At 41.8% G+C, this 27,547-nt stretch overlaps 1 protein-coding gene and 1 pseudogene across 3 annotated transcripts in view; one reads left to right on the top strand and one right to left on the bottom strand.

Annotated features, from left to right (window-relative positions):
- Positions 1 to 27,547, bottom strand: part of LOC138824864 (MICOS complex subunit Mic25-like) — a 223,714-nt gene that overhangs the window by 120,799 nt on the left and 75,368 nt on the right. The window lies entirely within an intron of this gene.
- LOC138824585 (uncharacterized protein KIAA1143 homolog pseudogene) lies at positions 11,784 to 13,162 on the top strand (annotated as a pseudogene).

Raw genomic sequence — 27,547 nt, 5'->3', positions numbered from 1 at the left:
CAGCTTCAGTAAAGTCTAGTGACCTGAGATCTTATAAAGGTGATGAAACCCTAAGTTTTTGGTGTGACCAAAAAATTAACAAGGAGAGAGGGGACAATAGGATTCTCTTGGGGCCAAGGATCATCCTGGAGGTTTTGAAATTTTTTTTTAATAGTTCATCTTTTTTTTTTTTTTTTTTTTTGACAGATGTGGGGCCTGAACTCTGGGCCTGGGCTCTGTCCCTTAGCTCTTCAGCTCAAGGCTAGCGCTCTACCCCGGCTTTATATTAAGAACCACCAATCCTTCAAGATAACGTATGTATCCTCTTATCAAGTGAGAGTACAAGACCCATGGGAGAAGCAAGACTTGCCTCTGCCTTGAGCCCAATACCTTAAGTTTCTCCCCTGACATGGCTTCACAGTCAGCTTGAGAAAGGATACAGGCTGAAAGACACAGACCACACCACACCCCAGGGCCCACCATCACACAATAGCTGTGGTTTGCTGCCCTTGGGGAGTGAGCGCTACACTCCCTTAGCAGCCCAGCAAGTTAGGCTAGAGACCCCTAGTTCACATTAGCTGTTCTGAGCATTCAAAAAGCTTCTCCAGTAACTTATCTAATTAACTTGGCTCCTAGGTATTAGGGGAGGGAGACAGGAGGAGTTCTCCCTTTTACAGACTTGAGAACAAAAGAAAGGAGGCAGTCAACTTAATGAATTACTTGCAGTGGAGCAGGAAGGAGTAAGGCAGATTTGATTCTCAGTGGGGTGTTGTATTCACCTTTTCCTGCTGTTCACTCCATTGCTATTTCTTAAGCAAGTACTGTGTGCCAGACCCTGAAGCATTAAGCACATTCCCTGCTCTCAAGCTCACAGTTTGACTAAGAATGGCAGAAAACAGCTAACTGCTCATTCACTTAGTCACTAGCTCATCAGCTAAACAATGTACAGCAAGAAGGATAAAGAAACCCATCCAGAGTACTGGTGGTATGTAACCCCTGCTTTCATTGTATTTGATGTTGGTATAATCTGTGGAGGGGAAGGGCAAAAACAAACCATTTAAATAGGTGGGCTGGGAAGGTGGCTCAGTGGTAAAGTGCTTGCCTTGCATGCCTGAGGCCCTGGGTTCTATTCCTCAGCACCACTAAGCAAAAAGAAAAAAGCCAGAAGTGGTGCTGTGGCTCAAGTGGTAGAGCGCTAGCCTTGAGCTGAAGAGCTGAGGGACAGCTCCCAGGCCCAGAGTACAGGACCCAAAAAAAAAAAAAATAGGATACAGGTGGACCCATTGCAACAATGAGATATACAAGTTGTTATGTTGAAAAACAAACTTTACAATGTTGGCTGGGTGGGGGGGGATGGGGGATGGGGAATGGGAAGGGGAAACAAAGGAGGAGGCAACAATGCTTGATACAAAATGTACTCATTACCTTGCCCATGTAATTCTAACCCCTCTGTACGGTACTTTCATAATAAAATTTTTTTTTTTAAAGCTATCTCCTTTGATTTTCCCAGGGTCCCAGCTCTTACTGTGGGGGTCAACTGGGGTAAGGATGATAGATCCTTGTCACAGAGCAGGGCCTCCATGACTGAGCCTTCTATTCCCCCAAGCTCCAGGGCAAAGGTTTAAACTCTGTACAAGTTATATTTGCATTCTTCTGTGAGCTAAGGGTTACCAAACAGGGAGCGGCACTCAGATTTTCAACAAGTAAAACTGTATCATCTTTATGTTGTAAGATAACTCAGTTCCAAGAAACAGAGAAGCTACATTATGAGAGGTTAAATTGGGAGTCCTTATTGGAGAGCCAGCATCAGGAGGTGGACTCATCACAATGACCTATAGCCCCTAGAATACCCTTCACACTGTCAGAAAACTGAGCCATGAGAGCAGGAAAGGAAAGAAAGAGCAGAAAAACAATACTAACAAACCAGATCAGCTCCAATGGAGAGCTGAGTGGGATGCCATGGTGACTGGGGGGAGAGCCAGGAGACAGGACACAGAAGACAGTAGGCATGTCGTAATGGTGCCGAACTGGTCTGGGTCTAAATAGTGTCAGAGGCAGGGGGCAGGGTCACAGGAAACTTGAGGATCTCCCAATTTCAAGGCACAGGACTGGCAGACCCAGTACCCTATCATCCAAGTCCCCACCCCTGTCTCTAGAAATTCAGGCATGAAGACAAGATAGTACCAGTTAAACCCAATTCCCTATCCACCACATGGCCAAGATGGTACCAGTCAGACCCAGCTTTCCCACTTCACTCACATTAGCTGGATTCTCCCCTAAGTGACAGGTACTGGGCTATGCATTGGAGCCACAGGATATAGTCACTTAGCAAATACTTATTGGCTCCAACAATGTTACTGCTGCAAAGTTAGAGAAGAAAGGGCTTTGAGGGTGTGTGTGTGTGTGTATATATATATATATATATACACACACATATATATGTTTATATACATACATATATATGTATGTATATATATATATATATATATATATATACATGCTCATTTAATTCATTTGTCAGATGGCATCAAGATGGAAAATGTCTTAGTACATTTAGTGTGGCTATCTGAAAACAAAAGAGATTTGATCCATTGAAACAGGGCTTTGAGGGGCTGGAAAGGTGGCTCAGTGGTAGAGCGCTTGCCTTGCATGCAGGAGGCCCTGGGTTCAATTCCTCAGCACCACACAAGCAAAAAAGAAAAAAAGCCGAAGTGGCACTGTGGCTCAAGTGGTAGAGTGCTAGCCTTGAGCTGAAGAGCTAAGGGACAGCGCCCAGGCCCAGAGTACAGGCCCCATGACCGGACCCAAAAAAAGAAAAGAAAAGAAAAGAAAAAGAAACAGGGCTTTGAGGGTGTTTTGGTTTTTTACTGCTATTAACTGAGACTGGCATATGAAGAAGGAACAAGCCTTCAGATGCAACACAGAAGGTGGATACAGGGAACAAGCCAAGTTCTGAGTTTTAGGGACCCGGCCTTCCCAAGTAGAGAGGTCAGGTGGACCTGATTACATAGCACAGAGCTTAGGTGAGCCACCAGCTTCCTAGGGATAATAAAAACTTCAGGATAAGAGAACATTTCCAGGACATGAGGACCACCTTTCCCCTCTCTCCTCCAACTTCTCAGATACCCTTGATGTACCAATTTTTTTCTCTCATCCCTTGGCAGATCACTGCCTCTCTCTAGTCAGATCGCCCCTCCCTATATACCTCTCAATATCCTCTACCTGTTTGTTTCTACTTTTAAGTCTTAAAGCTCATTTCTTCTGGGAAGCCTTCCCTGGTCCCCCAAACTTTGGTGTCCTTTCCAAGGAGCCCATAAAGACAAAAAGCTCAGCTCTAGTCACTGGTATGATCTAGTCCTGGTTCTCCCATAGACCGTGGACCTGGGATGGAGGTAGAACCAGAGGAGAGGTCTTCCTAGATTACTGCTGTCAATGCACAATTGAATTGAGGAGCACTGGTGCAAGGGCCAAAGGGCACGACTCTGAGTGCTCACTCACCTTTTATTCACTAGATTTAAGGCCCTAGAAAAGTGATACTCCATCTGCATCTATTGGAATGGACTGTTCTTCACCAGGCCCCTGACAAAGCAAAGATGCAGCCACACAGAGATGGGTAAGTACAATCACTGTCAGCACAAAAAATGTAGTCTTCAAGCAAGTGTTTCCATCCATCACAGTCATTCCAAACTCTGGTTAACAGAACTGTGACAATGCAAAGAAAAAGTAGAACCAAGAACTTGTTTGAGAGGTCACAGTCCTCCCAGCACTAGCATTATTAGCCTTAATTATTTAAGTAAAGGCTTTGCCTGATGACTTCATTTGGCCACAGGAAAAGTTTGAGTATGCTTCCTGATTCATCTTCTCATAGCTACTGGCAGCTGACAATTACTAAAGGAGCATATCTAGTGAAAATATAGAAGAGAGTCCTTCATTCTTCAGAATGAAACAAATGATCACAGACAGAGGCACAGAACTGCCAAAAGGAAATAAACTGCAATGGAAAGGGGGTAAACATGTTGCATCATCCAGGAAACAGTAACACAAAGAAGACAACCAAGTTCTATGCTACTTACAGTAAAGAAATAAGCCTGTAAACATAAAGAACATAAAAAAGATTTAACATGAAAGGCTGGAAAATGACATACTAAATGCTAGAAGAACAAAGGGTCAACCGAATCAACAGTGAAACCTACTAGATACTATGTTGGAAATGAACTATATAACTTGGAGGGAAGGGAAGTTGGAAGGGGAAAAACTGGGAAGGAATGAGGGAGACAGTGATACTGTTCAAAAGGAAATGCATTCATTACCTGACATATCGTAACCCCTATGTACATCATCCTTACAACAAAATTTAAGAAAAAAATAAAATAAATGCTAAAAGAGAGCAAAAGCAGTTAATGTCAAAGTAGCATGTAAAGCAAGACATTTTATGAAAGACATTTCACAAAGATAAAAGAATCATTTTGGCATGAGTTAAAAGTCTCAGATTTACATGAACCTATTAATTCTTTAAATATTTATTAAATACTAAAGTAAAACCTGACATGACTTAAAAGAGAAACAGACAAACTTAAAAGCATAACCATGGAGCAGACACTTGGTAACTGACAAGAGACAATTCAATAAGGATAGAGAACCGGAGCAACACAATTAACCAGCTACATGCAATTGACATACATGGAGCAATGCAGCCAACAACTAAAAAGACTAAACCAAATGTACTGCTTTCAAGTATAATGTAGTATTTTCCACAACAAACCACAGGCTATAAAGCATGTCATAATAAATTTCATGTATTGAAATCATACAAACTGTGTTCTTTGATGACCAGGGAATCAAGGTAGAAATCAACAACAGAATAACTAAATTTTTAAATACAAAAAGCCAAGTGTTAGTAAATAGCATACTTCTAGTGACCCATGCCTCAAATTTAAAACAAAAAATCATAATAGAATCAGGAAATATCTTGAAGTAAAAAAATCATGAAAATATGACACATAAAAATAGTGAATGAGGAAAAAGTTGTGCCAAAAGGAAAAGTTGCTGCTTCAGAAGACTATATTAGAGCTTGGTAAGAAATGTATGCATTATCCTGCCCATGTAATTGTAGCACCTCTGTACAGTATGTTCTCAAATAAAATAAAAAAAAAAAAGAAGACTATATTAGAATAAGTATTTAGTCAACAACCTAAGCTTCCACCTTCTGAAGCAAGCTAGAAAAAAAAGGAGCAATAAAATCCTAAATAGCAGAAAAAAAAAAAAACAAAACAGAAAACAACCTTAAGAAGGTGGATGAAAACAGTATTAAAGAATAGGGATGAAAACAATAAAAAAAAACCTGGATAAAAAAATCAATGTACAATTTGAAAAATCACATTGGGTTCTTGAAAACTTCTCAGTAACTTAGAAAAAGAAATCTAAGTAGCTGCCCAGTGTCAGTGGCTTACACCTATAATCATAACTCTCAGATGGCTGAGATCCCAGTCAGGAAAGTCTGCAAGACTGTAATCTGTAATTAACCTCCAAAAAGCCAGAAGTGGAGCAATAAAGCTAAGGCACAGCACCTAGGCCAAGTTCAAGATCCAGTATCAGCAGCAAGTACATGGGTACATACGCGCGCGTGCGCGTACACACACACACACACACACACACACACACACTCTGAATAGCTGTTAAAACTTACAGCTAATATACTTAATGAAAAATATCAAATATTTTCCCCCTAAATCTATAATTAAAGAATGCTCCCTATATTAATTTCAAATCAAAATTGCATTGATGTCAGCCAGTGTGATAAAGAAAAGTTGAAATTTTAAAAAAATTCTACCTTTAGACTGGAATAAAAAAGTTGCCATGATTCAGATGACATGACACTTTATTTGTAAAAAGAAAAAAAAATCTAAGAATATACAATATATAAAGTAGTAAGTTGATTGTCAAGTTACAAGGTAAGAAGTCACAAAATAAAAATCAATTTTATTTCTATCTGCCAACAATAAACAAAAACTAAAGGAAAAAGGAATAGCATTTTCATTAGCAAAAATAAAATGTGTAGGAGTGTATTTACCAAAAAAGATCACTTCAGAAAAGTAAATAAAACATTACTGGGAAAGCCTAAACAAATATAAGTCATTATATAATAGAAATTACATATAATTATATATTATGTTCATCAAAAGTCATATGTAAAAATATCCACAGCAACATCATTTATAATAGCCCCAAACTAGGAACAATCTAAATATTCATTATGTAGACCAGATAAACAATATATATATACAGAAAATCATATTGTACAATGTCCATTTATATAACACGTAAGAGTAGGCAAAACAATTGGTGGTGATAGAAGTCCAATGAGTCGCTACGTTTGGGGAGTACTCATTAGGAGGGGACCCTTACATGACGCTAGCTAAATACTGATCTAGGTAACTAGACCTATGTATTAAGCTATTACTTCAGATTTATATGTTGGTTACACCTCAACTAAATGCATATTTTAAAAAATACCCTGAACAGCCATTGTGGCCAGGGGGGCACAAGCAGATAAGAAATAAATGCCTCTAGGAGCATTTCCTGGAAAGATGGATGAAGACATGAGTTATTTTTTTCTAGGGGCTTGGTGTGAGCTGGACAGTTCCTTCAAGCTGCTGTAGCCACCACATCAATAATATTCAGTGAAACTGGATGCTAGCAATTCATGCCTATAATTCTAGGTGCTTGGAATGCAGAGGTAAGACGGATTGAAGACTGAGGTTGACCTAGGCACAGAAAAGTTCATCAAACTCTCATCTCAACCAATAGCTGGACATGGTAGTGTATAACGATCTTAACTTTGCAGGAGACTAAGACTGGGAGGTCAGTCCAGGCAACAGACAAGGCTGGGCAGGTAGTTCCTGCCTATTATCTCAGGCACAACCGTAACTATAAACAGGAGGATCATGGTCCAGGTTGGTGGGAGCCAAAAGGGCTAGAAGTATGACACAACTGGTAGAACTCCTGCCTAGCAAGCATGAAGCCCTGACTTCACTTCTCAGCGTAAGCATTCACAAAAAGAGACAGAAAAGAGGAGAGAGGGAGGAAGAATGGGGGGAAGGAAAGAGGAGGGAGAAGGAGAAAAGGGGAGAGGGAGGGAGGGAAGGAGAGAGAGAGAGAGAGAGAGAGAGAGAGAGAGAGAGAGAGAGAGAGAGAGAGAGAGAGCTGGGACTTAAATTCAAGTTTATTTCCACACTAACAGCAGACAGTGGGCAAGGAAGGTGGTCAAGCTGTTGCGGAGTAAGTTCTGGCCAATACTTAATAAACTGATAAACTGAAGGGCTAACAGAGCAGCCACTCCTAGGTGGCTGTAAGAATTCAGATCTATTGTGCTTGTACTTGATCTCAAGGCATTCTGTTAAAAAAAAAAATCTAGAGAAAGAACTAGAAACCAAGAGCTTCAAATCCTGCCTTTCTACTCCAGCATGATGTGGTAGGAGCTCAAGGGACAGGCACCTTGCGGAAGGATAACTGCCAGTGGACATGAAGTCTGCTAAGAGGCACAGCAGGACTGCCTGGCATCACAGTACTGCTTCAGGCTGGTCTGTGAAACATCTTAGAAATCACCTACACGCGTCTCCCTGGCACCTTGTGGGCAGCAAGCATATAGACCACCATTCTATAGGCAGCTGCACATCTCCAGCCAGATTTAGACTGTAGGCCATGCCTTGAGGCCTGATTCAGGAGAGACCAAAGTTTTCACAGAGAAGGGAATGAGGCAGTAAGGAGATGCAAAGGGCTACAGCTGCCATCTGATGATCTCTATCTGAAGAAAGGTCTTTGGTAATGAGGCCCACCGTGTTTCAGGAAGAGACTCACTACATGGAGCTCTGAATGGCAATGGCCAATCCGCTCAGCTTCTGTAGGCAGAAGAGCTCATCTTCTAACTGGTGAAAGGTGAAGGCCACCGTGTTGCCATGGTGACTGGTATTAGAGAACACTGGGGCCCATGGAGATAGGCTATCACTTCATAGGCCTTCACTTATTTTTCTCTTAAAAATACATTTTAATACCAAGTCAAAATCAGTACAGGTAATAAACATAATGAAAGGCAGAGAAGCAGGCTGGCTGTCTCCAAGGAGATCTCGTCACCTTTGGGAGATGCACTGAGAACAGCTAAATGCTCCCTACCCTGCAAGTGCTTATGGAACAAGGGCCTGGCAAAGAGACTGGGTTGATTTTCATGGAAGACAAAAAGTCAAATACCACCAAAGCACCTGTTTAAGGAAGAAGAGGAGGTCATCGCAAATAATTATAATAATGGCAGAAAATGCTGATTTCCACCTTTGGGGCTACCCAAAGTATAAACCTCGAGAGGAGGAAATATGTTTCCCATCCCATGAGTGAAGAGCCATCTAAAAAGTCACCTAAAAATAGAGGACACAGTCACCATCTTTTGCTCTACTGGTCATTCCGTCTATCCTCACGAGGCTGCAGGGGCAGAGCTGGGCAGCGGCCAAATCAAGATCAAACTCAGGCCTTGGTGCTGGTGCTCAGCACAATCTGCATTTCTTAGATAACTTGGACCTGAGAGACCAGCTGCATTTCTAAAAGGGAGTGAGAAGTGTGTTGTGAGAAGAAGACACTCCGGGTTGACACAGACACCAGCACAGGGCAAAGGAGGGAAAAAGGAAGTCAAAGGGTCACAAGGCAGAAAGGAAGGTTCAGATTCAGCCAGGTCTCTAAGGGCCTTAAATGCCACCTAGACAGCAGGGACTGGGTTCGGTTCAGCAGAGAATGAAAACAAGATTATGAACTATCAAGGGCAACAGCAGCTGAGTGGCCTGCTACACTACCCCCTGAGGACAGAGTTGTGCTAGGGAGGCCTGCGGGCAAAGGCCAGGCCTCACCAAAGCAGGCTCTTACAGACTCAGCCTTTTGTGGGTGACAGCACAGATGTGGGGCAGGGAAATGCACAGTCAGCTGGCAGCAAGAGAGAGGGAATCAGGGTCTTTTTTTGGGAACTATCAATGCCCTAGAAGTGGCTTTCCGACATCTGCCAGGAAAGCTTTTCATTTAAAAAAAAAAAAAAAAAGCAAAAGGAAAATCTATCTGGCAAAACCCCAACATACTCGATTGTAAAGAGAAAACAACCAAACTGCACTTCTTTCTGTAGGACTCTGCTGCCTTCTGGCTTTCCAGTCATGAACACAGACATGGAAGGCCATTTTTCAGAGGTGCTGGGGCCCTGAGCTCACAGGTCAGAAAGAAAAGAAGTAAATGTTTAAGGCACTAAAGTCTTCTCACTTTCTCTTGAATAATTCATTTGAAGTCGAGAGTTCATGCCTGCTTTGACTACGGTAGGTAAATCTATTCAGAAGAAAGTGCTCAAGAACAAGTCTGGGAGCCTCCTCTGTCCCAGGTCTCTAGTGGGCTTTCAAGTAGCAATCCCTGGAGTTTAGACACATCTGAGGAAGTCCTGGGACTCTGAATGTTAGCTCCTTCCTAAGGGAGACAGCTTTCCTATCAACTACAGCTGCTTGGCTGCAGAAGTACACACTAAGCAAGTTCATCACACCACAACAGAGCCAAACAATGGCTCCTGGGTCCCTACAGCCACTTAGCTATGGGCCGCTTGGTAAGGGTTAATCACAGATAACTTGACTCCATCAACAAGAAAGCATCAAGCTGGCTTTGTATCTGTCTCTCTTCCTATTCCCCCAATAATTCTTTTCAAGCACCAATTTGCACTGATGATGAAGAAATTAGAAACAACAGTATTTTCCTGTTCACGTGCCTCTAGGATATGGGCTAGAGGCAAGCATGGATACACAAGTACTCCAGGAACCCTGACTTAGAGGTGGAAAACAGGAGGAATATGAAGACATGAAGGAGCAGGCAGACAACAGAGAAGCAGAGAGAAGTGTACTGCGACAGTGGGAGTGGCTTTTGTGCTTGATGTCAACAGACCTCTATCCATGGCAGAAGACCAGGAAAGCACCTTTTAAGCAGAGGCCCATTCTAAACAAAGCACAGAGGGAAGGAACAACAGATTTTTCTGCAGATAGTGCAATGGTTCTCTGTACCTTCCACGGGCAGGCAAGTTTCTTCCTGAGGGAAAAGCTGGCCAAGAGCAGCAGAGGCACAGCTATGTACCTGCATGACCAGATATGAAGCTGAGGACTTGAGGACAGAAACAAAGGACAGCCACTGCATGCTTTTGAGCAAAGGATTAACATAATCAGATATGTGCTACGGATGGATAATTTGGAGCCAGGTGGAAGGAAACAAGGATTAGTGACAGATCAGTTAGGGACCTAGAGTGCACAGGAGTCACAGCAAGGGGCTGGACCAGAAGAATAGGCTGAGAAGCAGGGTGATTTAAGAGAAGACACACGGGTTCAGGGAGGTAGACTGGGAACTGAACCAGGGAGAAAGAGGCTGGATGTTCACAAATTTCCAGCCTACACAGAGAGGTAGATAGATGAATGGGAAGATAGGACAAACTCTCCCCTATACATGCCATAGTGTCACAGAGTTGCAGAATTAAAGTCTGAAAATGGCCAGAACCCTGGGAAAAGAGGAAATTACCTAGAGAGTCTATAATAGGGGTTACATCTCTAAGGGAGTACCAACATTTAAGGATCAGGTAAGAAATAATTAACAGAGATTTACAGGAAACATAGCCCTACAATATGAAGGGCTTATGATACAAACTTATTCCCATGTTTCTTCAAAACTAAGTCTCGGGCTGGGAAGGTGGCTCAGTGGTAGAGCGCTTGCCTTGCATGCTCGAGGCCCTGGGTTCGATTCCTCAGCACCACATAAGCAAAAAGAAAAAAGCCGGAAGTGGCGGTGTGGCTCATAGTGGTAGAGCGCTAGCCTTGAGCTGAAGAGCTGAGGGACAGCGCCCAGGCCCAGAGTTCAGGCCCCACAACCGGACCCAAAAAAAAAAAAAAAACTAAGTCTCGGGGCTGGGAAAGTGGCTCAGTGGCCTCGCATGCATGAGGCCCTGGGTTCGATTCCTCAGCACCACCTAAGTAGAAAAAACCTGAAGTGGTACTGTTCAAGTGGTAGAGTACCAGCCTGAGCTGAAAAGCTGAGGGACAGTGCCCAGGCCCAGAGTTCAGGCCCCACAACCAACAAAAACAAAAAAAGTAAAAACTAAGTCTCCTGGGGTCTGGAATAGATTCATAAAGGACTTTCTGCCTGTTCTTCAGAGATGAATTCCCTTAAGGAGGCAAAGAGGTGGTGACATAGCTACCTCCAGCCCCTTTCCTTTTTCTTTAGAGACATCTTTTCTGCTCAGACCTCTTTCTTGTCACATGTTTCAGTACAATGTACTTCAATCAGAAACATAAAATCAAACCACAATTCAATATTATTTGTACACTAATTACTACCAAATTAGCTATATCTAATGCTAGATTCAAAACAGATGCCAGAGTCATGATTGAGCTAGACTTGGACTGTTCTACAGATTATTCTCCCATTGGGAAGAGAACTAAGATCTGGACCTTATGGCTTCCTAGTAGATCCCTCAACTCACCATGAGTGATGCTTTGAAGCCAACAACTGCCTGTACTCCACTTAGGGCCACTTCATGTTTCTAGGGCTGGTACACGGACACGGACCTTCTACTACTACCAAGAACCAAAGCAGAAAAGCTCAGTAACTCAGGCCATCCAGCTGATAGAGTGTGGGTTTCTGTATGTGAGCTCCCATCAATGAGTCACAGGTCAGCGCTTAGCCTTCTACTCATTAGTGGTGGAGAGGGCCTGGTTCTTCATGTCTCAAATAAAGCTTTCTTTCTTTTCAAAGGGTACATGATGATTCCTGGAGCTAAGGGTAAGGAAATGCACTCAGCAGTGGCTTAGTAGGTATTCAGGACTGCATGTTTCCTCCAGCCTTTTCTCTCACTCGGGATTACAGTGTAGAGATAGTCACGTTAGGAAAATTCAGAAAAGAAAGGTGACCACTTATATTCCTCATATGTCTATCTCATGTCTTCTTAAACCATCAAGGTTTAAGAAGTATGTTAAAATAATGACAGTTACGTAGCTTATGACAATTTTGAGTTTGACCCTTAACAGTTATCTGGTGTGACCATCAAGGTAGGGACACCCTCCCTTTCAGGAGATGAGAAAGCCAGGACTTCTGAAGGGGCATGACTTAGCCAAGGGCATGTGGCCAATAAAAGGCAAATGGAGTGCTGAGCTCAGAAGTTGGAAGAATTCAAGCCAGGTGACAGTGGCTCACCTATATGCCTAGCTACTCGGGAGACTGAGATCTGAGGATTGCAATTTGAAGCCATCCTAGGTAGAAAAATCTAAGAGACTCTTATCACCCCTTAATCAGCAAAAAGCTGGAGGTGGAGCTCAACTGGTAAAGCACCAGCCTTTAGTGAAAAAGTCAAGCAAAAGTGTGAAGCCCTGAGTTCAAGTCCCAATACTAGTATTTTAAAAAGTTTAAAATTTTCAAGACTTATTGACGTATTGTCTTCTGTAAGAAATTTCACACAAGAAAAACTCCAGTCACCACTGCCCCGTGAGCAAGCGGAACCAAGTATCTTATGTGCAGCCAGCGGAACCTGCGTTCCTGTCCCACTTCAAGGAGTGGGTGGGCTACAAGGAAGGGCCCACCGTGGAAACCAAGAGAATCCAGCCGCAGATCCCAGACGAAGATGGTGAGCACAGTGACAAAGATGACGAACAGCCCCAAGTGATGGTTTTGAAAAAGGGAGACCTGACTGCTGAAGAAGTCATCAAAATTAAAGCAGAAGGCTGCCAACGCCGATGAAGAACCAGCTCCAGCTGATGGGAGAATCATGTATCGAAAACCAGAGAAGCAGGGGGAGGACAGGAAGGGATGGGAAGGGGAAACAAAGGAGGAGGCTGCAATGCTTGATAGGAAATGTACTCATTACCTTGCCCATGTAATTGTAACCCCTCTCTACAGTATTTTCACAATAAAAATAATAACAATAAATAAAAAAAGATTCCTACAGCAAAAAAAAAGAAAAGAAAAGAAAACCAGAGAAGCGCACTGCACGCAAAAAATACTCAGGTTTAACAGCAAGCTCAAAAAAGAAGAAAACAAATGAAAATGAAGTAAATACGCAGGACTCAGTTAAAAAGAATTCTCACAAAAGCAAATCAAAATCAGTAGCCTCCTTTCTTTTGTCCATGAAGAAGAAAATGAGTAAGTGTAAATGTTTGTCTTAAAGTCTCCTTTGGAATTATCTGAGGTATTTTTTTTTCAAATAACATTTTCCTGTCACTTTTAAGATTGCATTTTTTTCCTATTATACTACAAGTTAGTTATAGAATATTTAGAAAATACAGGGAAACTTTTGATAAAACTGATCAATACCCCAACTGGAAACTCCAATTTTGTAGATTCTAAATACTACTATTACAGTGTTTTGTTCGTTCTCGCTCTGAGTGTCTGTATACGTAAACTGTGTTTTTAAGCAAAACTGAGATTGTACTATGTACATTCGTCTTGCATCCTACTTAATATTGTGAGTGATTTGCAAGATAAATTTTATAAATCTAACATAACTGGGTACAGGAAAAAAAAGAAATTTCACACAAAGTATTTAAATTTCTGATTCTAAAGTTTACCCTAGTCCATCACACCATGCTGAGTTCCTAAAAAAAGACTCCTACCTACATACTTCCATTTTTATAAACTTAATCAGATTTATAATACAGAAACAAGATTGGGAATATAGAATCATAACAGCTTCAAAGACAGCCTAAAATTCCTGGAGGAAAATAAGCCACACACACCAGCCCTTCCAACAAGAAACTACAGGATAAGGAGAGAAAATATACTAAGCATGTGCTCTACTACTTGAGCCATGCTCACCAGTCCTGAGAGATAAAATGTACTGATATATTTACAGATACATATAAAAATTCCAAGGTGTCAATTAATAGGGAAAAGACTAAAGTCTTCCAAAAAAGTAACATCATAAGAACTGAAATGCAACTCAAAGTGTAAATAGGAAACCTTTTCTTCAAGGTTAGAAGCCAAACTGATCATCTTGCCAATCTTTAATACAAAGTTGATCACTGATCATGTGAAAATTTCTTATAATCCATCTCTTCTCCAAATTTAAAGACATATGTGGATGACACAGTCTGACCAGGCCACAGAAAGAAAAGGAGAGAAGCAAACTGGATCCATGCTTCCAAAATTGTATGTTGGGGACCCAAGAATGTGGCCAAACATGGTCTAGGAAAACTAGTATATACAAGGCTTCATGGAGGACTGATAAGATACTGTAACTGGGAAAAAACTCACAGCAATGCTTGTATTTGTTTTTTTTAATTTATAAGGTTTTTTATTTTTAAATTTTATTGTCAAGGTGATGTACAGAGAGGTTACAATTACATAAGTAGTGATTACATTTCTTGACTAACTTACTACCCCTTCCCTCATTTCCTCCCTCTCTCCCAATTTTCCCCCTCAAGTTGTACAGATCATTTCCAACATATTTTGAGTATCATGCAATGCTTGTACTTCTTAAAAAAAAAAAAAAAAAAAACCTTGCAGATTCAAGACTAGAAAACTATAGATCCATAAAACCATTACTGGCTTTGAGTTTTTCTCTTCTAATACTAAAAGTCATCATAACTAAGAGTTATACAATACTAAAACATCCTCTACTTCTACTAGTAAGATGAAGGTAGAAATAAAATAACAAAATTCACTTTCACACACTTGAAAAGCAAGATTTCCACATCACAGTGTGACAGTTCTGCCAGTTTTAGCGTTCTAGGCTCAATAGGTCCATAGGTCTTAGTACCACATGGCCTCTCACGCCCTCATGACATTATCATCAAAGATAAGGGACAACCATGAGACAAAGTTCCTTTAAGCAAAAATTCCATTCAGCTTATATCAGCAAACTAAATCTCTGGAGCTTGGAAATTTAATAAACAATATGTCCTCCACTCAAATTTGTTAACAGTTTCATCTAAAACCTTGTGACCAGGCTACTGGAGTCAAGTAGAGTAAATTTACAGAGAAGAGTTTGGAGAAGGTGCTCGTGGCTCACATCTGTAATCCTAGCTACTCAGGAGGCTGAGATCTAAGGACTGCGATTTGAAACCAGCTTGGGCAGGAAAGTCCATGAAACTCTTATCTCCAATTAACCACCAGAAAACTGGAAGCAGTGCTGTGGTTCAAAGTAGTAGAGCATTAGCCTTGAGGGAAAAGTTCAGGGACAGTGCCTAGGCTCTGAGTTCAAGCCGAAAGAGAGAGAGGAAGAGAGGAAGAGAGGAAAGAAAGAAAGAAAGGAAAGAAAGAAAGGAAAGAAAGAAAGAAAGGAAAGAAAGAAAGGAAAGAAGAAAGAAAGAAAGAAAGAAAGAAAGAAAGAAAGAAAGAAAGAAAGAAAGAAAGAAAGAAAGAAAGAAAGAAAGAAAGAAAGAAAGAAAGAAGAAAGAAAGAAAGAGGGGGGAGGGAGGGAGGGAGGGAGGGAGGGAGGGAGGGAGGGAGGGAAAGAAGAAGAAAGAGGAGGAAAAGGGGAGGGGGGCTCAGGCTGAAAGAGATAAAGAGAGAGGAAGAGAGGAAAGAAAGAAAGAAAGAAAGAAAGAAAGAAAGAAAGAAAGAAAGAAAGAAAGAAAGAGAGAGAGAGAGAGAGAGAGAGAGAGAGAGAGAAAGAAAGAAAGAAAGAAAGAAAGAAAGAAAGAAAGAAAGAAAGAAAGAAAGAAAGAAAGAAAGAGAAAGAGAGAGGGGGAGGGGGAGGGAGGGAGGGAAGGAAGGAAGGAGGGAAAGAAGAAAGAGGAGGAAAAGGGGAGAGGGGGGAAGGAAGGAAGGAAGGAAGGAAGGGAGGGAGGGAGGGAGGGAGGGAGGAGAGAGAGGAGTTTGAGACAAGCAAAATGGAAAAGTGACCATACTGACAGGAATGAATTAGAGATAACAATGAAGTGGTCTATAAACCACAGTTTTTCAACACACATGTTCTATTTTGTTAGACAAAAACAAAAAAGAGGGCTGGGAAGGTGGCTCAGTGGTAGAGTGCTGGCCTTGCATTCCTAAGGCCCTGGGTTCAATTCCTCAGCACCACATAAAGCAAAAAGAAAAAAGCCAGAAGTGGCGCTGTGGCTCAAGTGGTAGAGCGCTAGCCTTGAGCTGAAGAGCTGAGGGACAGAGCCCAGGCCCAGAGTTCAGGCTCCACAACCAGACCCAAAAATAAAAAAAAAATAAAAAAAATAAAAAAAAAAAGAATTACTGCCAACACTTAAAACACAAAAACAAGAAAATGTTGCCATGTGCCAGGCACACCTGTAATCCTAACTGCTCAGGAGGCTGAGATCTAAGGCCTGTAGATCAAAGCCAGCCCAGGCAGAAAATTCCATGGGACTCTTACCTCCAAATAAGCACTAAAAAGCCAGAAGTAAAGGTGTGGCTCAAGTGGTAGAATGCCAGCTTTGAACAAAAAAGCTAAAGGACAATGTCCTTCAGTGCCTGGGCCTGAGTTCAAGCCTCAGGATCAGCACACACACAAAAACAATATACATAATTAAAACAATATACACAATTAAAAGCCAAAGGCTAAAAAAATGCTAATGGTCATCTCAGCCATCAGATGTTGCTGATAGAGGGCCTTGCCTCTATGTTGAAGTTTGCTGACAGATGAGGTAGTCATGGGTAGGTGAAGGTTGGGGGTATCTGTGGCAATGTCTTAGAACAAGACAATGATGAAGCTGTGAACACAGATGGACTCTTCTTTTTATGACATAGCTCTGTAGCAGATGATGTTGTACGGTAAAATGAGTCAATCCTCTCAAACCTTGTCTGTTTCATTAACTAAGTTTCTGTAACATTCTGAATCCTTTGTTGTTTCAACAATGATCACAGCATCTTTACCAGGAGTAGATTTCATCTCAAGAGACCACTTTTTCTCTCCTTTATGAGAAGCAACTCTCATCTGCTGAAGTTCTATCAGGATATTACAGCAATTCAGCCCCATCTTTGGCCTCCACTTTGAATTCTAGTTTTCTTTTTATTTCTGTCACATCTGCAGTTACTTCCTCCAGTGAAGTTTCACACCCCTCTAAGAAATCCAGAATAAAGCATAAAATCAACTTCCTCCAAACTGTTTTTATAAGTGATTGTAGCTTTTTTTTTTTTTTTTTTTTTTTGCTGGATATGGGGCCTGAACTCTGGGCCTGGGTGCTGTCCCTCAGCTCTTCAGCTGATAATAGCTTTTTTTTAAGGTTAATTTAGCTAATTCTTACCCAGGGTCAGCCTTAGACTTTGACTCTCCTATCTACAACCTCCTTTGCTACTGTCCACAGGCTTCTAAATTGCTACTACTGTTAATTCTGATTGCCTCCCCTGAATCATGAATGTTCTTAGTGCCACTGAGAATGGTAACCCTTTTCCAGGCTCTCAATTTACCTTGCTCAGATCCATCAGAGGAATCACTATGTATGACAACAATAGTCTTATGAAATGTATTTCTTAAACAATGAGACTTTAGAGTCAAAATTACTCCTTAATCCATGGACTGCAAAACTGATGCTAGGTAAACAGGCATGAATATTTATCTCATTACACTTCTCCATCAGAGTTCTTGGGTAATCAGGTGCATTGTCAATGAGGAGATATATTTTGAAAGGTATCTTTTTTTTCTGTGTAGTAGGTCTCAACAATGGACTTAAAATACTCAGTAAACCATGTTATAAACAGATGTGCTGTCACCCAGACTTTGTTGCTCCATTCGTAGTGTACAAGCAGAGTAGATTTCATGTAATTCTTAAGGGTCTTAGGATTTTCAGAATGTTAAATGAGCCCTGGCCTCACCTTAAAGTCACTAGCCATGTTAACCCCTAAGAAGAGGAGCCTGTCCGTTAGGTCTTTGAAGCCAAGGACTGATTTTTCTTCTCTAGCAATGAAAGTTCACCCTTCACCAGGGACCTCCACCACACCTTGAGTCTAGATGGTGGCTCGGCTGCAGGCTCCATGCCAGCCCCTCCTTTCCTTAAGCCTCTGCTGGCTTCAAACTTGTCTTTAGTAGCTTCCTCACTTCTCTCAGATTTCACAGAAGCATAAAGTCAGGGCTTGAGGCTCGAGACTAGGCTTTGGCCTAAGAGAACGTTGTAGCAGCGGCGATCTGCTTTCCAGATCACCAGCATTTTCTCCATATTGGCAGAAGGCTGGTTCACTTTCTCATCTCCTCAAGAACTTACTCTTGCACTCACAACTTGGGCAACAATTTAGATTTGGGCCCAACATGGGGTTTTTTAATCAGCATATTGTAGCTATACAGGAGGGAGAAATTTCATTGCAACATCTCCACAGATACACAAGTACTTCAGTCTCTTTCCTCCATTACTCTCTTACCTTCCTCCTCCCTTCCTAATGCAATTTCAACATATTTCAATGTTCTATTTTTATACTTGCTGACAATCTACTTCAACCATAGTCATTCTCTTTTACCCTCTTTAGCCCAACCCCTTCACTAGTAAACCATCCCACCCAATAAAGCTTATTTCTTTCTCCTCCCCTTACCCTCTACTGATCAACAACTTTCACTGAGGTTATGTTGTTTTTATAGACAGTTGCAGTGAATCCCCATGTTATTTACCCTCCATCTTTCTTTTTTCCCCTTTTCCTCCTAACTAGTCCCTTAGAGTAATTATCTATGACTATTCATATATAATTATGTACACAGGTATATAGTTGTGAAATAGTACATAGATTATATATACTACATTTCCTTTATCCATTCATTTGTTGTTAGGCACCTCAGCTAATTCCATCTTGGCTATGGTCAACAGTGCTATAGTAAACATAGATGTACAGGTGTCTTTCTTGTATACTGATTTACTTTCCTTCGGATGCATACCTAATAGTGGTGTTTAGCAAGGTCACATAGGAGGTCTAAGTTTAGTTTTTTTGAGGTTGTACTAGCTTACATTCCCACCAACCCCTACCCTCAAGAGCATTTCTGGTAGTTGTTTTCTGGATGGATCCAATCAGACTGGGGTGAGATGGACTCAGAGTGGTTTGGATTTGCATATCCTTTGTGGATAAGGATGCTGAACACTTCATGGATTTATCAGCTATTAGTATTTCTTCTGACAACTGTTTAGTTTGCTTGCCCATTTATTAATTGGATTATTTGTTCTTTTGCCGCTTAGTTTCTGAGTTCTGGATGTTAATATTAATCCTTTATCTGTTGAATAGCTGGTAATGATCTTCTTCCATTCTGCCATTACAATGCTGAATACGCTTCTTCAATAAGCTTAACCATTTCTAGCTTTTGATCTAAGTGAGAAACTTGCAAGCCTCTCTTACATCAGAACAGTTACAGGCTACTGTAGTATTACTAACTGGCCTTATTTCAATTCTGTTGTGCCCGAGGAAATAGGTAGACCCAAGGAGAGAGGAAGAGACAGGGGAGCAGCTGGTTGGTGGAGCAGTCTAAATATGTACACATTTATACATTAGATTTGCTGACTTATGCAGATGGGCCTCAACTCAATTAGAAGCATAGCACCTAAGATTACTACTGATCACAGATCACCACAACAGATAGAATAATTATGAAAAGGCTTGAAATAATATGTGAATTACCATCCTAACATGAAGATGGGAAGTCAGCGCATGCTGGTGGGACTGCTGTTGAAACGCTCGCTTGACACAGGGTGACTCAAACCTTTGTCTTTAAAAATGCAGTGAAAATCAAGGGTGGTGTTACAAACCTATAATCCCAGCTACTCAGGAAGGAAAAGAAGAAAGATCAAGAGTTTGAGGCCAGCCAAGGCCAAGTCTTGACAGACTTGTCTCAAAAGCAGAGTAAAACTATGCCGGTAATCCTCGCTACTTAAGAGGCTGAGATCTAAGGATTGTGATTCCAAGCCAGTCCAGGTAGGGGGCAGAAAAGTCCCTATCTTATCTTTAATTAACCACTAAAAAAGCCAGAAGTGAGACTGTGGGGCAATTGGAAGAGCACCAACCTTGTACAGGACAACATGCAGGCCCTGAGTTTAAGTCCCAGTACTGGCGTGTAGGCGTGCACATGTGCGCGTGCACGCACGCGTACACACACACACACACACACACACACACACACACACACAGAAATATAGTTCAAATGGAAGAGTGCATGCCTAACAATTCTAAGGCCTTAGGTTTAATTGTCCATAGAACAAAACAAACAAAATAATACAATAAAGCAAATCACAAAAGAAGAAGCTGTGCTTGTGTAATTAGGAATAAAGACCACACAGCAAAAATGGCATCCCCTATCCGTTATCACTGTGTTCTCTTCTTAGTTCATACATATTCTGTAGACACAACCATCTTCTCCTTGACCACCGACCCTTGGGGGTTGGTGCCTTGCACTCTGTCTAACCTGAAATCTTGCCTACAGACACCTGACGTGCCTAAGCTTCTCTGAAGCGTCTGCACCTGAGCCAGCCCCTCCCTTCTTGCTCCTGCCCACCTGTTCTTATGTCCTGTTGTTCAGCTAATACCTATACCCATTCAAAAGCTTAAGAGTTTATCAGCACTGAAACTTCATCTCTATGCCTTTTAAATTCATTTTCAGATTTCAAACAACTGCAGGTTTACACAAAAAGTTGCAAAGACCATTTGGAGTTCACATATTGAGACTACACCAATTTTGCCAGCATTTTTACTGTTGCTCTTTTTCTGTTCAGGCCAGGATACCACATCACTTTTTTGGTCCCGTCTCTAAATAATGGTTTTTTATTGACATCAAGTCCACTGACACAAACTGTAGTTCTTGGTCCTACTGCCCAGGACTAATGGATTATTTAACCTGTCTCTATGTGCCTGTATGTTTCTAGAATGGCTGGATACTGACTTCCTACCATGGAAGACAAGGATGTGTCTTTCATATACACACCTCTATACACATGTCTGCCCCTTACAACTGCCTGTAAAGCTTGTAGAGTTCAGTGTTTGGTGCCTGCAGTCCAACTGAGGGAATGTTAGTAACAGCTGAGCTCTGCAGTAATGTACTACAGTCAGCCTTCCTTTCTAGAATCTTTGTTTTCTCTAGAATTAAATTTTGCTCTCATCTGGAATTTTTAAAAGGTTGCTTCATCATCTTACAGCTTCCTGTACATAGCCTGTCTTCTTTTCATCATGAGTTATGCAGCTTTCTAAGATGGCTCCAGTTATCACCCATCATTGGTATATTCCTATCCTTGTAAGGCAATCCCTCTTCCTGCCCTCGAATGAGGGCCGGACTAGTATCTCATTTCTGAAAACAGGATAGAGTAAGAGTAATGATATATGACTTCCAAGACCTGGTTTCCAAAGAAGATAACTTTTGTCTTGTCCACAAGCTCTCATCCTCACTGTGACAAAGCAAGCTGCCATATTATAAGCTGCCTGATAGACAGATCCAAGTGGCAAGGGATTGAGGCCTTCACAAGGACCTGAAATCTGCCAGCAACCACCTCAGTGAATACAGAAGCAGATCTACCCATCAGACTTCCAGATGATCACACCACTAACTGACACCCTGCCTGAAATCTCTTGATTGACACAGAACCAAATGATCCAGCTAAGCCCACAGCAATTGTGAGATATAGATGTTGCTGTTCTCAGTTACGGGTCAGCAGACTGACTATAGCTTTGTTTGGTTGGAGTAGGCACAAGCACTTATCATGTACTAATAGCTGTTGCACTAGGACAGCAGAGATGAGTAGCTGCAACAAAAGACCATTTGGCCCACAAGCCTAAACTATTAAACGTTTCCAGTCCTAGTCTAAGCCACTACATTTTGGAGTAACATGTAGATAACATGCTTCTCTCCATAGAAACTGTTAGGATCAATTCTGATCCTTTGTGGTCTGCAGTTTCATGAAGGTATATTCTGGAATGGCTATAAGGCTAGGAACAAACACCTTCTCAATCTGAAAGGTCTTCTTCCTTAGTTCTGGAAAATATTCTGAAATTATTAACTTTTCAGTTTTATCTTTCTGATAGTGCTGCTGTTTGGATGCTTGACTTCTTGAATTGTCCCTTTCATAGTGCCCTTTTTGCAAATCACTTATAATTTCTAGACTGCCTCAACTCTACTTTCTTTTTTTTTTTTTTGGGGGGGGGTCCGGTCATAGGGCCTGAGCTCTGAGCCTGGGCGTTGTCCCTCAGCTCTTCAGCTCAAGGCTAGCGCTCTACCACTTGAGCCACAGCACCACTTCCGGCTTTTTTTTTCTGCTTATGTGGTGCTGAGGAATTGAACCCAGGGCCTTATGTATGCAAGGCAAGCAAGCGCTCTACCACTGAGCCACCTTCCCAGCCCCTCGACTCTACTTTCTAGTCTTTATAATACATTTTCCACTTCTGGTTTTATGTATATAAGAGCTCTTAATTTAATTAAAATCCTTCATTGGCATACATACAAAGGGGTTTCACTGTGACACTGCCACACATGCATATAGTACACCCATATCAAACTCACCCCGCTACATGCTTTCTCATCTTCCTTCTCTACCTTCATAGGATTTCAACAGGTTACACTGGTCTATTTTCACATGTGTAGATAAAGTATATTGATCAGATTCACCCTCATTCACCCTCCCCACTCTCATTGGTACTCACCCAACAGAGTCTGTTTTACTCTCTGGGCATTTTTTTTTTTAGTATATTTTAATTATACTAAGGGTTTTCACCATGGTATTACATACATGTGAATATTATAATCAGAATAACTCCATTTATTGTAAGAGCTTTGTGTTTTAAAAGTAACTGTTCTTATTTCATTAATACAATATTTGCTTTTATTTAAGGACTTTTTAACTTAAGAATATTTTTCTTCTTTTTCTGTGCATTGTTTATTTCCCATGTTCTTTTCAAGTCTGTTTTGGACTATAGACACTGAAAAGTATTGGTCTTCCACTCATCATGGTTGTGTTTTAGCCATGAGTAAGTAAGTTATACAACAGTCCTTCTCCCATTAAGAATGGGGCAGTAACTGATTGCAAAGCCTGTCTCTCCAGGACTGGCTTGCCAATTGCTAGAGTTTTCCTAAAACTTCTACCTTTCTACCTTTTACTGTTTATGGGCCTTTTCTCTTGGGTTTTCAACCTCTCATAAAGGGATCAGCCTGTGTTTTTGGAGACAAACCAGACCAGAAAGAACCTAAAACAGAATGTAGAATCCCTTGCTTTGCACACAGAGCTGCTTTCTTCTGATGCTGTCAGAGCCCACCCATTTAACCTCAACAGTGATAGCCAGGAGAAAGAGGTGCAGTTACCCTGCACAGGCAGGGAAGGTATCTGGTTGCTTCTTACATAACGTTAACCCAATCCTGCCCGTTTTTTACTGCACCTGCACCCCACTTGTATAGATGCCTAATCCTCAGGTTTGGGAGCTCTTTGTGTGCAGCTCAGACACATGCAGCTGCTTCAGTGACCCAGCACTGCAGCCCGTCTAGTCAGCATAGGCAATTACCACTGGACATCCACCTCCATTCCAGCCATCACCGCCTTGCTGTCTTTAGCCTCCTCTACTGGTGTCTTTACTCTCATTTTAATTAGGCTTGGGGATGGAGCCCCAGTACATGGCTATGTTCATAATGCCATTTATAAATGACAGCCTGAACACCCTCAATTCTCACATCCTTATGATCACCGAGCTTTATAATTCTTTTGCTGGGTATCTTTTTAATCATTTGTTCCTCCTCAATTCTGCTGCCATTTCTCAGGCCCTTATCGCTAACCAAAGGACAGCCAGTATCCCAGTTTCCTTGACCTCCAGTCTCCCCTTCCCTCCAAGCTACTCTCCATGTTATCAGATTAAACATGGGGAGTCAAACATGCTACTTCCCATCTATTATGAGCTGAACTATGTCCCCTGAAAACCCATGTAGAAGTCTTAACTCTCAGTACTTCAGAATGTGACTTTATTTGGAGGTAAGCTCCTTGCATAAGTAATCAACTTAAAATGAGATCATTAAGGTAGATACCATTCCAATATGGTTTGCACCCTTATAAAAAGAAGGAAATGGGCTTCTAGGATGACTCATCTTACAACATTAGTTAACAAAGGTGCTTACATGGTACATATTGAACCCTACTCTGTATTTGCAGATTTACATTTATTTCTATGTGACTTCAATTAAATAAGCAGGAGCTAAAAATTACAGCAAATATGTGTTAAGGCCGGGCCTGGTTTTGTAGTCCAGGCTAGCCTTGAACTCATGGCCCTCAACTCTCTAATGATGCAATTGCAGGTGTTTGCCACCATACCCGGCTATATTCATGCAGTTTCTAAATTATGGGATACACATACAATTACAAAAAAAAAAAAAAGAAGAAAATGTGGACATACACATAAACACACATACACATTCTTTGAAAATGCCATGTGAGGAGCAATGAGCAAATGGTTGCCAACCTCCCTTCCCCACAGGTTTTAAAACAGCATGGCCTGGCTGACACCAAGACTACAGATCTCAGCTCTCACAACTGTAAATCAATCTATGGTTGCTTTAAGCCATTAACTTGTAGTATTTGTTGTAGCAACTTTAGGAAACAGTACACTGACTTAAATTTTTTTAGAGATTTCAGACAATATATAATCTGATAATGTATACCACAATGGGAAATGTGCATATAATTCAACTAACAAATGCTAATTTTAGAAATTTAATCTAAAGCAAATTATAAAAGGAGATATATATGTATATATACACACATACATATATATATATACATATGCATGCAAGTATATGGCACAGTATTTAACACTAAGATGGAGAAACAAATATATTTTTACAATAGGTAAAAGCTTAAATTATGCAACCTATACGACATACTATTCAGACATTTTGTGTGTGTTGGTACTGGGGCTTGAACTCAGTGCTTAGGTGCCATCACTTAACTTTTTCGCTCAAGGCTTGCACTCTACCACTTGAGCTACACTTCTACTTCTGGATTTTTGGTGAGTAACTGGAGATAAGAATCTCACAGACTTTCCTGCCTGGGCTGGCTCTGAACTGCAGTCCTCAGATCCTAACCTCTTAAGTAGCCAAGATTACAGGTATGAGCTCAGCTACTAGTTAGACTTTTTAAATGATGGTGTCAACCTTTACGGGTATATACACACAAAAAATATCTATAATGTTTTGTCAAATGAGAAGGGCCAAAAGTTTAGAAAACAACAAAGTATGATCTAAAACATTAAGACTAGCTTAAAAGGCAGAGACCAAGAGATCATGGCCCTCTTTTTCTCTAAACCAAATTCCATTTGTCTTTTCTTTGCGGCTCTGTTGTGTGACTTTCTTGGGCCAGGTGTGGAAAGGATACAAGGTGAGTAGGCATAGCAACCAGACATTCACAAGGCCAACTATAGCTAGGCTGGGTGCTGTCAACAGGGCACATAGAGGAACCCAGGAATGTGGGGCTACTGAGCTATAGCAATCTCTGACTCATGAGACAGGATAAGCAGGCACACATCACAGCTCTGGTCCTGGTACAGAGACCACTTTGGACAGCCATGTTCTCACACTTTGTTTCTATTTTTGAAGGCTGTATGAAGCCACATTTTATCATAGAGGTATAATAAAAATAAATATGAATAGGCCACTAAAATAAATTTTATAACAAAAGTTAATATAAATAAAAATCATGATTCAGGCTGGGTGACAGTGGTTCATGGCTATAATCTTAGCTACTCAGGAGGCAGAGATCTGAGGATCACAGTTCAAAACCAGCCCAGGCAGGAAAGCCTGTGAGACTCTTATCTCCAATAAACCACCAGAAAACCTGAAGTGGCGCTGTGGCTTAAGTGGTAGAGTGCTCCTTGAGCTGAAGAGCTCAGGGACAGTGCCCAGGCCAAGTTCAAGCCCCATGACCAAAAGAGAGAGACAGAGAGAGACAGAGAGAGAGAGAGCGTACCTGTCTAGCAAATGCAGGGCCCTAAGTTCAAACCTTAGTATGAGAAAAAGTATAACATAATACAATACCCGTGTGTGCATGCACACACGCGTGCACGTGCACACGCGCACACGCACACACACACACACACACACACACACACACAATATGCAGTGTAGGCAACTTCAGGTTCAATCCTAACAGCTGCAATCTAGGGACTTTCCCTTGGAATGGTTTTTACCACTCTCCCTTGCTCCAGGGAGTGTGGCCCCTAGTAGCAGGCAGCAGGGCCATCAGAAACAGAATGCTTGCCCCATGACTGCAGCTTCTACACAAAGATCAGTAGGAAGAAGGGAATGGGATCTACTAAAGGGCAAGTATGGTTTCCAGAACCAATTGTGGCTGACAGGCCAGGCCACAGGTAGAACTCAGCAAGGTTCAAGCTCTCTCCTAGAAACACTCTTTGCTGTTTATCAATAGAGGATTCACTGGGCTTGAGTCTTTCCCCATCTACATAGATCAGCAAAGCCACTGAAAACCCATTGCTTTTAACTTGTCTAGGAAATGAAGCTGAGTCCTCATTGCTCAGTAGTCTCCTGTGCTTTGGTATGGGAGCAAGGCACAGGGTTCTGTGCCCAGCACTCCTCAGCCCATTTCCTCCCAGAACCTCCCACCATACAGTGTTCCCTCTCCTGACCCTCCATTATAATTCTGAGCTCCAAATCGTGAAGGAAAAATTACAGACATTTCTTTTTAAAGAGAGAGAAACCTTATTAAATACACATTAGCAGCACACAGTCTTTCCAGCCTCCTTTCTGGTTGAGATGACTGGCGTGGGGTGCTCCCAAGCTCATCCCCCTTCCTTCCCTGGGCAGCCACACCACACAGAGCCCACACCCAGAAGCACAGACAGGGGCAGATGGGCAGGGGGCAGCAAAGCTGTGGAGTCCAGAACAACTCCAGGGTGACAACCCCTTCTGAATGAAATCGTATCACCTTTTGAAAGCATCTAACACTTCTTATTTAAAAATATAAACAAGGGGCTGGGAAGGTGGCTCCGTGGTAGAGTGCTTGCCTTGCATGCAAGAGACCCTGGGTTCGATTCCTCAGCACCACATAAACAGAAAAAGCCAGAAGTGATAGAGCGCTAGCCTTGAGCTGAAGAGCTCAGGGATAGTGCCCAGGCCCAGAGTTCAGGCCCCACAACTGACAAAACACACACACACACACACACACACACACACACACACACACACACACACACACACACACACACACACACACACACACACACACACACACACACACACACACACACACACACCACACACACACACACGACAGGTCTGGAGAATGCCTCCGTCAAATTGCCTCCCTCATTGCAAAGTACAATGTCAAAAGCAGAAGAGTCTTTCTTTTATGTCCCACTACCGTAGGCAGGCAGGTTTATTCCTGTGGTATCTCAACAACTCTTTTCTTTCTGACACCCCCATGGAGTTGCCATCATATTCTTTCCTCAGCATTTATGGTAGGGGAAGTAAAGAATATGAGTTTGTTCTCTCTCCCTTCTCAGCTAGAGAGCCTTGGGCGCCTCCTTTCTGGTGTGCACTGGTACACACACACACACCGAGCCAAGATGAGCAGCCCAAGTGTTCTGCTACCTATAGGTGTCAGGAAACAAGATGCAAACAGTGCGATTGCTAACACTCTGC

The sequence above is a fragment of the Dipodomys merriami genome, unplaced genomic scaffold (genome assembly GCF_024711535.1).
Source record: "Dipodomys merriami isolate MVZ:Mamm:240054 unplaced genomic scaffold, mDipMer1.0.p SCAF_13, whole genome shotgun sequence".
Taxonomy (NCBI): Eukaryota; Metazoa; Chordata; class Mammalia; order Rodentia; family Heteromyidae; genus Dipodomys; species Dipodomys merriami.
The sequence above is the reverse complement of the archived record's forward strand: the minus strand, read 5'-3'. Positions and strand labels throughout refer to the sequence as shown.